At 47.9% G+C, this 10,047-nt stretch overlaps 1 protein-coding gene across 2 annotated transcripts in view; it reads right to left on the minus strand.

The window, feature by feature from the left end:
* BRD4 (bromodomain containing 4) overlaps positions 1–9,748 on the minus strand; it is an 80,233-nt gene extending 70,485 nt beyond the window's left edge. The window contains exon 1 of one of the 2 annotated variants that reach the window (XM_075548362.1): positions 9,543–9,748. The gene's annotated coding sequence lies outside the window, so the exon portion shown is untranslated. Of the gene's footprint in view, positions 1–9,116; positions 9,252–9,542 lie in introns of those variants that run through there. The other variant, XM_075548367.1, reaches the window with a different exon arrangement.
* Between the last annotated feature and the right edge of the window lie 299 nt (positions 9,749–10,047).

Raw genomic sequence — 10,047 nt, forward strand, 5'->3', positions numbered from 1 at the left:
ACAGCCTTCTGGAGTGAGTAGGAAAGAGAAGAGAAAGTGAAGCTTGAAACAGTTCCTTGGTGCTGAAAAGCATGTCACTCTTGGGTATTGATGAAGAAACACTGTGAGAAACAGTAAACAATTAAAAAGTAACATTGTGAGCAATGTTATTCATACTTCTTTGACTACAGTTAGAATGTGTGGCAAGAGTCAAAACGTTTTGCTACAAGTTATAGAACCATTAAACAAAAATATCAAAATGGGAAGCTACTTTTTCTTGCTAAACCCTCCACCTAGACCTATACACTTCGGATTTCCATCCCTCTAATAACTCTTCTAAGGTCAAAGACCACAACTTTTAGTATGGATTACATTCTCAACATAAATAAGAATTAAACGCTTCACAATAGGACTGTTAAGCAACAACACAATAAAATGAGAAAAGACTGGAGTTGTCAAGGATTTCATTTTACTTTGCTTGGATCCACAATCAATGTCCAAGGAAGCAGCAGCCAAGAAATCAAAGGACATATTGCACTGGTTAAATATGCTACAAAAGACCACTTTTAAAGTGTTAAAGAGCAGGGATGTCATTTTGAAGACTAAGGTGCACCTGACACAAGCCACAGTATTTCAATCACTCATATGCATATGGAAGCTGTACAATGAATAAGGAAGACTGAAGAATTGAAGCCTTTAAATTACGGTGTTGGCAAAGAATATTAAATCTACCATGAAGTTCCAGTGGAGCAAGCAAATCTGTGAAAACAGTACAGCAAGAATGCTCCTTCAAAATGAAGGTGGTATGACCGTGAATGTGTTTTAGAAGAGCATCATGCTTGGTAACGTGGTGGGCCAACAAAAAAGAACAAGACCCCGGGAGAAGGACTGACACAGTGCGGCTACAACAGGCTCTACAAGTATGAGGCTGGTGCAAATGTGGCCGCTTCATTCTGCTGCAGTCACTGTGAGTCTGAACTAACTCGACAGTCCCCACCCACAACTTCCAGTAGTTTTGGAACCCTCAAGGACTCAAATTGTGCTCCATAAGCGTTCTTTAAATTTTGGGAACAAAAAGAAATCTGAAGGGGCAAGACCAGGGCTATAGGGTGGATGGAGTAAGATTCCCCCCCAAAAAATTCTTGTTAAGACAGCCCTTACAGAACTTCAGCTGCATTGTGATAGGGGGTGGTGGTGGAGAGGAGATGCTTCAGAGCAATTTTCCTGGCCTTTTCCTCACTATTGTAGTTTTCAGTTTTCTGAAAACCTCTTTTCTGAAAACGGCTCCTCCCATGATCATCCTGTATCCTTTGAGGAAAAACTACCAAGATTAACCCTTTGAAATCCCCCAAAACAGCTCCATACATTTAAATTCAAGTGACCCAACAGATGCCTTTGGAAGTCAGTTTTGATTGGACTTTTTTTGAAAGCAGCCTAATGATACGAAATAAACCAGAAGTGTTCTACAACCATCCACTAATCACAGAGGCTTGTCCAAACCCACTTTATTTGGAATAAACCTGAGCTTGTATGAACAGAAGCCCTAACAGCAATAACTTTACGTGCCCTCATACGCACAGATACACATTTAGGTGCTCTTAAAACGTGTGACATCCTCTGCTATTTCTTTCCCTAGTCACTGACTACAACCCATTAAATTCATTTCACAACCCATGGTTTGAAAATCACATACGTGACCTCTCCCATTCCACAAGTATCTGTGTTCTCACACCCAGGAGATGGCTCAAGAGCTCAAGATGCATGAGCTGCGGGTCCTATACCATGCCGGCCCCACAAAGTCTGTGATCAACATCCAGAGTGAAACCCACGTGCCCAAGCACATGGTGGTCCCTCTTCCTCAACTGCTGCTGTCTGGGCTCGGGGACCTACACTTACTCCAAGAAGTCTAGGGACCAGAAAGATGGTAGGAGACATGATTGAGGCACAGAGCCACGCACACGTCCACCTCCAAGTTACCTGAACATCTTCTGTACAGCCCTTGGCCTCCTGGGAATTCTCATTTTCATCATTCCTCTCACCAACGGCACAGTGATGAGCTTCCAAGCCCTGTCACAGATGATCAGCCAGTAAGACCACTAGCCACTGCACCATGCTGTGTCCGGAACCATCCTGTCCTCCCTGCTGGACGACCTGGCCCCCTACCCCCTGGCCTGCCTGTCCCAACTCCTGTCCACAGCCATTTGCACATGTATCTCCATCTACCAGCAAGCTCAATAAAGCGCCCCGGTGTGCTTAAAAAATAAAATCACCTACGTAAAGAATTACTTTCTCTTATGATTCAGTTTCTGGTCACAATTCTCCCAAGTCCAAACTCACTTTACATATCAGAACTTGAGGTTAGACAACAGCTGGTAGATAGTACCTGGGTTGACTCCCCAGCACTTGCCTGCAGAGCCCAGGCTATGAAGCCACTGTGCTGACAGGCTTCCCCTTTCTTGAAGTTTGTGTGTGTGTGTGTGTGTGTGTGTGTGTGTGTGTGTTTCAACCCGTCATAAAGCCCAGAATATGCTTTCCAGTAGCAAATGAACTGTTAGCTCTGTAGTTTCTGCTTTCTACTCTATGCTACTGAAGACCAAGCCTAAGAACTGGAGTAGAAAATGTTTCAAATGTAAAATCTTCACAATTATCCGGCTCTCTTCCTTTTTACATCCCCATTTAAACGAAACAAAACACACTCAAAGGCCAACAAAACACACTCAAAGGCCACCCAGCTTGAAGACATGTTATTGCCTCAGGTAGACAACTGGGGGTATGAGAAATACACAAGGACACAGGAATTACTAATCTATGTTTGGAAATTGCCTAACACCCAATCTCACACCTCTCCTGCCATCACAGAAGCAAGGAGGAGTTTCAGCTTGGACTGGGGACCAAGGACAGAGTGGCAACCACACACAGCAGGAGCACCTGGAACAAAATGGCATCTGAACACAGTACAGAGACCTACCTTCCTTCCCTCCCATGCACCTGGGCCTACTCAATGCTCTGCCATTTTAAATATGGCAAAAACTGAGGATCAGGCAGATGCTGTCGCATGCCTAAGGTCACAAGGGTGGCTGAGACTCAACCTTGCTTGGCAGTGAACTGAGTCTTCCTCTCTGGTCCACTTGCCATGAGGACAGCCTATGAAGTAGTAGGTTATGCTCTGTGTTGCGAATCACAAGGTCCACTAATGAAACTCACCAGTCAGTCCACAGAAAAAGTGGCTGCTGTCTGCTCCCATATTTATAGCCACAGAGTAATTACACATGAGTCAGGAGCCCTGGTTGCACAGTGGGTTGTTACACGATGGGCTGCTAACTGCAAGGTCAGTAATTCAAAACCACCAGCCACTCAGTGCAAGAAAAATGAGGCTTTCTACTCTCATAAAAAGTCAATCTCAAAAAAAAAAAATATAAAGTTAATCTCCTAAGAAACCCACAGGACAGTTCTATGTTGTCCTATAGGATCACTGAGTTGGAATCAACTCAATGGCAGTCAGAGAGAAACATGGGGTCACCATGAGTCAGAAATGACTCAATAGCAATGGCTTCTGGTTCCGTTAAGGGCACACTAGGAGGGAGTGGTGGTTCCGTGGTAGCATTCTCACCTTCCAGGCAAGAGATCTGGGTTCATGTCTTACTAAGGCACCTTCTGAGTAGCCACCACCAGTCTGTCAGAAGTGTGTGTTATGTTTAGACTAAGACACACTAGGGGAAAAGGTCCATTTCCAAAAACCAGCAATGGAAACCCCATGGATCTCACCAGTCCAATCCCACTGCAGGTAGGATAACCTTGAGGTGGGCAACTGTAAGGCAGTTAACAACAATGTGGCAAACAAAGCATCTGTTAAGCATGCCATAGATCAAAAAGAATAGAAACAATTCTCTTAGTTTTATATTAATATTCACAGAACCAGAATATCGCTGAGAGAAACATTTGTTCCCATTACATTTGCCAGAAACGAGATATCACACATGGAACTTGGTCCAGAGTCCCAAGGAATGACTTGACAGTGACTGGTTCTTCTCCATCAAAAAGCCAGAAATCCATTGGTAGGGCTGTGGCCATGACTCTGGCCCAGGAAATGGACCTTAGCCATACAGCCAAACACCCACTTCCTTCCCTGACTCATCTCACTACCTGGCTCAGCCTACACAAACCAAGCCTTTCTCTGAGACTGTGGCACCTCCAACTTTCCTGGTAAGCCAGAATCCCATCACCAAACCCTGATGATGGCAGAATGTGAATCAGCATGGCAGAAGGTGGAGAAGTGTTACTGTGTCTGGGAAACTTCTGTCCATCAGCTTCTCTGCTGGGCTCCCTTGTCATCATTGTCTTTTCCCAAATTATCAGGTTTGTGGGGGTTTTTTTGGGGGGGGGGCGGAACTAATTACATTTTAGGCCCCAGGACACATCACATGGGACCATCCTGATCCACTCCTGGATCAAGTCTCCCAGGCTCTGTAGCAAATATCTCAGAGTAGATGCCCCTCCCACCAAAGTACTGTATTTCCACCAGTCCCATGATTTCTCCTCTCTCACAAGAGATCAAATGCGATCCCTTTCTAAATGCCCCTTCCAGTTCTGCCAGGCTCCAATCACAGTTCACTCAGAATAAGAATAGTAATGAGAAGTCTGAAGACATATGCTAGCATGAGGACTTGGAACCCACTGGGTCACCTGCTGCGCCCATTATTCCCATCCCTGGCATCCTATTTCCCACTTCCACTCCCCATCCTGAACAACTACAACAAGTAGCTAGCCTAGAGGGCACTGCCTTATTGTACCCCTTCTGAAAGATAGATCCGCCACCCAGATGTTAACTTGTTGGACTGTCGTGACTTGTGGGTTGCTGGAAGCGGTCTCTACTACTTGAATTTAAAATACCAGAAAGAGTCCCTCATGGTGAATAGGGATCAGTGGAGTTTCCATGCTAAGACAAACCAGGAAAAGGGCTAGCCAACTACTTTCCAAAATCAGCCAAATAAAACCATATAGATCACAAGCTAAGATTGTCCTATAGAGTACTAAAAGATGAACCCCACAGGTGAATAAGGCACTCAAGACACAAATGGACACAATAGACTCAAACATAGCAAACATACAACTACCATGAAGCTGGTGCAAGACTAGGTAACATTGTGGTCTATTTTAAGTCGGGACACAATGCAACAGCAACTAACGACAATGAAACATGGGCAAGGGGAACCCAGGAGGGTGGAAAGAAAAGGCAACGTTCACACAGGATTCAAGCTCAGGTTCCACTGCAGAACAGAGGGAACACTACACCTCTGTGTCATTAGTCTTTGGGAGGAGACAGCTAAACAGGGCAAGGACTGGGGTAGGGGTGGGAGGGGAGGCGCCTGGATGTAGAAAGGCTGCTCAAGGTTTCCCAGGCACCTTCCCACAATCAGATAACATCCAGCTGCCAACCAGGGTCAAGAATTCCAAGACTTGATTTCAGGAAGCAAAGTCCAACTCTGGGCAACTGAAGGTGGAAAGGTCAAAGACCTTAGAGCAGAGGTTCTCAACCTGGGGGTCAAGCAACCCTTTCAGAGGGGTCACCTAAGACCATAGGAAAACACAAATATTTCACAATATATAATCACATATTGTTTTATGATTAATCACTACTATGCTTTAATGTTTAATTATGTTCAATTTGTAACAATGAAAATATTTCCTGCATATCAGGTATTTACATTACGATTCATAACAGTAGCAAAATTACAGTTATGAAGCAGCAACGAAAATTACTTTATGGTTGGGGTCACAACGAGGCACTGTATGAAAGGGTTGTGGCCTGAGGAAGGTGGAGACCCACTGCCCTAGAACCACGCCACAACTCAGAAGGCCTTAGAACACACACAAGAAGATGTACACTGGTTTTCACCCCTATGAGCCAGACTTTGTTAAGCTGTTTGTAGAAATAAAAATTACGCAATCTTTCTAGAAAAGTAGTTTCTATTAGGTTTTCAAAATACATACCTCTTTGATCTCTATACCAAAACAAAAACTAAACTCACTGCTACTTGAGTCAATTCTGACTCATATAGGACAGAGTGAACTGCCACTGTGAGTTTCTGAGGCTGTAAATCTTTACAAAAGCAGAAAAGCCTCATCGTTCTCCCACGGAGTGGCTGGTGGGTTTGAACTGCTGGCCTTGTAGTTGGTAATTTAACCAGTAACCCACTCCTCCAGTGTGGCTCTGTTTTATCTTCTTTATAGATATAGCCCTTGCCTAAATCACAATGTAAAAATTGTTGAAAACTTTTTTTTTTTAAAATGAAGAGAGAAAACAGGGAAACTTATGTTCTCAGAATTTAAAAATGTTTTGCAAATATACAAAAGTAGCAAAATAGTAGGAAGCCACTTAAAGCATTTTGGAAATGCTCACAATATAACTATTTTTAGTAAAACTTAAGAGTGTAATCTAATATTGTTACTCATTTAGGGGGGAAAAAAGACTGGAAGGAAATAAAAATTTAATTATGAGATAATCATTTTTAATAATCAACTGCCAAAATGTTCATTCTGTATTTTCCATATAATTGCAAAGAAGCACACATTAATTACTTTTACTTAGTGATAAAAATCTTTACCATCTCATTTTCAAATGCTGTGGATCGACCGACCAGTTCTTGTCCCCCTTAGGGCTCTGTTCTGAATGGGACACATGACCAGTCTGTTTTGACACACTCCATTCGCTTCAGAATGGAACATGTACCATGATTTATATCAGGACAAGTGTAGGAGATTTAATCAGTTTGTAACCTGTTTTATAAGGGTCCTGGTGGTGCAATGGTTAAGTGCTACCAAGGGATGGCAGTTTGACCGATGACTGAAAACGAAAGTCCTGGCGATCTGCTTCCACAAAGATAACCACCCCAAAACCCCTTGGGGTAGTTAGTGCTACAGTCACATGGGTTGCAGTGAGTTGAAATGTACTTGTCAGCACACCCGGCCATTAAGACTTACCAGTCAACTTTTTTTTAAAAGCACTTTAAAATTAGCAAAACAAGTTTGAGGTGCATATCCTAGACTATTTTCTAGGCTTAGCCAGCATTTTAAATTGTCCAGTGGGCATGTACGACTTCTCAAACCCCAAGAGGAACCCGTAGATGGTTCTACTATACTTCTACTTCCTCGGCTGCACCATCTTTTCTGCTCCCTCTGTGGAAGCTCCAAACCATCACCATCTCTCCAAAGCCAAAAGGCAGACCCAAAAGGAGCTACCTACATTACCGCCCAGCAATGCTACTCAGCTATCTTATCTACCCAGGAGAGAGAAATGAAAATACACTACCCACACAAAAATGCAAACAAGAGTGTTAGACCAAAAGGTGGAAACAAACAGGCTGACCATAGGATAAATGGATAAATACAACAGAGCAAATCCATGCAACAGATTATGCAGTCATTAAATTTAACAAATCACTGAGATGCCAACTTTTTTTGCCCCCTAAAAAGAAAAGAGGCGGGGAGTCTACACACACTCCAATCTTCCTCTAGTTTGTAAAACTGAAAGTCATTCAATAACCAGAATTGTGAAACATGAAAATATTGTACACGCCCCCAAAAGGAAAAGTGCAATTTGGTACAAAGATCACAGTAAGAGAACTTTTGGAAACAAAGTCTAAATTCCTTTAAGCAATTCAATAATTTGGTGGCATTTTCCCAAGTGGTCAATGATTCCCTTGTAATTCTTAGCTAGTCCCCACCCCTCCCTGGTAGAGGCCACTCCCCCAGAAATGCTACTATATCCACAAGGCAGCTTCCAGCCTAAGCAAATTTCCTTATTCATCACAGGACGATTTACTCCACAGCTCTAGCTGTATGATACTAAGTATCCCATCCAAGAAAGGGGTATTGTGGATAACAGGTAGGGAGGCAAGTTCTGGCTTCTCAATCTGGTCAACAGAACCATGTGCATGGCTTATCCAGTGCCCACTGCTAGTTTGGAAGGAAAGCAAGGTTGTTACCTAAAATGCCTCCCTCATTGGGTCGAAAGATAACCCCCACCCAAATTAAACCGAAAAGAATGTTTTGTAAAATTACAAAATTGCAAGGTCATAAAACAGACCGTGCTGTCTAAAACCTGCTTCAAATTGAATACACATTCATAAATCCTTTGGAGGGCTGCTTTCTTCACAACTTCCAAGGACAACTTTAAGGACTCCCAATTCTGGGAACTTGACAGCTCCATTCATAAAAATCTCCCAAACCATTGTCCTAGCGCCTAAGAGTCACCGGCTTAAACACACAAAGCGCCTTGGTGGTGGTGTTTTGGTTTTTTTGTTTTTTTTTTGGGCGGGGGGGTTGTTTTGTTTTCAACGATGGTAGCATGAGAAAGACATTTAGATTCTTCGGAGGCAGACACTAAAAGAGGTCACATCTTGCATCCAACACATGCCCAGAAAGGGACTCTCGGACCAGGCCCGATAACCCCACCAAGCTGCAGGAGGCACCACACGAATAAACAAACAAATAAGGCAAAGACAAAGCATGGCCCAGAGGGGGGGAGAGGTCAGCCGCAAGGCACATGACTCATGCCCCGGCAAAAGTATTTACACCATCCACTACACCACAGTGGGAATTCCCGGTACGTCCAAGGCTGGACCTCTGGGGCATCGCACTTGGGTGAAGTTGTGCTATTTCCGTTTGGGGCAGTGTTGGAGGTGGGGGGGTCATTTTATTTCGCTGAATCACACCCCAAGCCTCCACGCATACAGAATAGCAAATAGACCACATCATGGCAAGGACGCCAGCAAGCACCGACTGAGAAAAACAAAGCGACTGGCAAGGGGCTTCGAGGCTGGGGTGGGCAGTGGGACAAGGGGGCCTGGCTGCCCTTCCCCAAGGCCCTGCTCCCGCCTCCCGGGGCCTGTTCCCGGGCAGCCACACGATCCCAAGGCCCTCCCTCCGGCCTAGGCGAGCTCTGTTCCCGGCGGAGCCCCAGCCAGGCTGACCCAGGGCAGATGGGGGCAGGGGCGCATAGCCCCAGTCCGACAGGAGGACCGGGGCGCCAGAAGGGCGCGCACTGGACATGGACCACGTGAGCGCGCCCGGAACCGCCCAGGGGACGGTGGCCCAGACAGCGGGCATCTCCGGCCTCCACGCCGGCCGGCACTCACCGGACCAGGCGCGCCGCGCCAAGGGCCCAGCGTCGGCCGCTTCCTCCTCCTCCTCCTCCTCTCTTGACAAAATGGCGGCGGCAGGAAGTGCCGGGCGCCTCGGCCCGCCCCCCACCCGCCCCCGGCCCGCTCGCCTGCGCCCCCCACCCGCGGCCCCGCGCGCTGGCCCAAGCCGCGGCCGCGCCACAACGACAGGCGCCCCGCGAGCGCGCAGCCGCCAACGACGCGGGGCCCCGGCGAGGAAGTACGGGGCCCAAGCCCGCGCGTCCCCGGCCCCGGCCCCGGCCCCCGCCCCCGCCGCGCCGATGGCGTAGTGCCGCGCACCGGCCCGTTACGCAATGCGGGTTACGCGCCGCGCCGGCCCCCGCGCCCCGCGCGCTTCCGGCGCTGCCGCCGCCCGCCGCCGCGAAGGACACCGGAGCTCACCTGAGACGCTAGGCCGCACGCCGCCCCCGCCGGCCGGCCGACCTGCGCTTCGCTTCGGGGCTCCGTGCGGCCGGGGCCTGCCCGCCGCGCTCGTCGCTCCGCCGCGTTCACAGGCCCCGCTCGCCTGCGGGCACCGCCGGCAGCCGCCGCCGCCGCCGCCGCTTCGGCTCCTCGGCTGCGGGAGAGCAGAACAAACAGCCCTGCCGCCGCCGCCGCCGCCGCCAGCGCGTTGACGTCACCGCGCACGCTGTGCGCGCGGCCCCGCACCGCCGCTGCCGCCCGGCGTGCGCGCGCCGCGCCCTGCCCCGCCCGTCCCGCCCCGCCGCGGACTAGCTGGAGAAAGCTGGCGGCGGAGGTGAGCGGGGTCGGGGGCCGTCCAGCGTTGCGGGGGTCGGCCTAAGGATCCAGCAGTTGGAGGAGGTGACCCGCAGACAGCGAAGGAGGCCGGGGGAAGGAACTGAGACAGTCTGAGTCAGGGTCGCGAGAAGGCCCTGAAGACTGAGAA

Source organism: Tenrec ecaudatus, chromosome 1, assembly GCF_050624435.1.
Source record: "Tenrec ecaudatus isolate mTenEca1 chromosome 1, mTenEca1.hap1, whole genome shotgun sequence".
Classification (NCBI taxonomy): domain Eukaryota; kingdom Metazoa; phylum Chordata; class Mammalia; order Afrosoricida; family Tenrecidae; genus Tenrec; species Tenrec ecaudatus.